We start from the raw sequence: 1161 nt of genomic DNA on the forward strand, positions 1-1161 counted from the left end.
GAAGGAGAACCAACTCAGTCGCCGACTGTGCCACTACACTGACCCTCGTGCCGCTGCTTTGCCCAGAAATTTCCATGAGTTTCCATCGTGCCGTGTCTCGTTCCCGATCGATGCCGCCAGCTTATGAAATGAAAAGCGAGTTTCCGCGGTTTGGGAAAAAGGCGCCGTTTCCTTTCGGTATTGATTTTCCGAGATTTCCGTGCGAATAAGCAGGCGCGGCCACCAACCGTGGACGCGCATGGTTCCAATTTGTTAATTTCCCTTTTCTCCGTTGATAGTTTACATGTTATGTTTAATTGGGATGAATTTAGTTATATTTATGAAGTTATATTTAATGGAAACGCTTGTATTCCCGAGTTATCTCGTTACGAAACATAATTGTAGTAATTATGCAGTAAGTATTAACATAATGTAGTCATTTTTTAAAATTACATCTTAGTTTGTCCAAAGTATCAATTCATTTCAATTTATGACATTTTGACATGTTAGGCACTTTAATTTATTTAAACTTTGATCTATAGTAACATTCTAATATAAATAATATTCTATGAAATGTTATAAAATATGATTTATTTTAACATTACAGTATATCTAATGCATCTATTATCGAATGACTTAAACTACAGTTAGTTAAACAGCCACAATAGTTTGTAAGTTAGAGTTATTTTATTCTACCTACATTAAACTTTTTTCTAAACCACCTATGGTACCCCCTGGAGGCTTAATTCACCTAATTAATAATTGTACATTCAAGTAATATATTTTATTCTCATTAAAGAGCATATTTATCTTTTTGTGTTTAGTTCTTCACTCTATTTCTCCTTAGTTTCTTCTGTTACTGATATACACGTGTACATTTTTGTCATTCAGTTGATATCTTTAGAGTGTCTGCTATCTCATTCAATTTGAAATGTTTTCGTCGGTAACAATCTCTTTTGGGCGTCCTCTACGTTCACCGCCTTCGGTACTCATTTCACCACGTCTAAACTTAATATACCAAACCTTGATGGTTGATTTTCCTGGGGCAGTGTCCGAAAACTCGGCATCAGACCAAGTTTTTGTTTCAGCTGTATTTTTTCCCTTCAAAAAGCAATATTTTATCAACACACGAAATTCCTTATTATACATTTTCTTCACAATAACATAAATTGTTTCACTCAA

Source organism: Rhynchophorus ferrugineus, unplaced genomic scaffold, assembly GCF_030347505.1.
Source record: "Rhynchophorus ferrugineus isolate W39M unplaced genomic scaffold, kcgeb_rfMv2 rfM4, whole genome shotgun sequence".
In the NCBI taxonomy this organism is placed as follows: Eukaryota; Metazoa; Arthropoda; class Insecta; order Coleoptera; family Curculionidae; genus Rhynchophorus; species Rhynchophorus ferrugineus.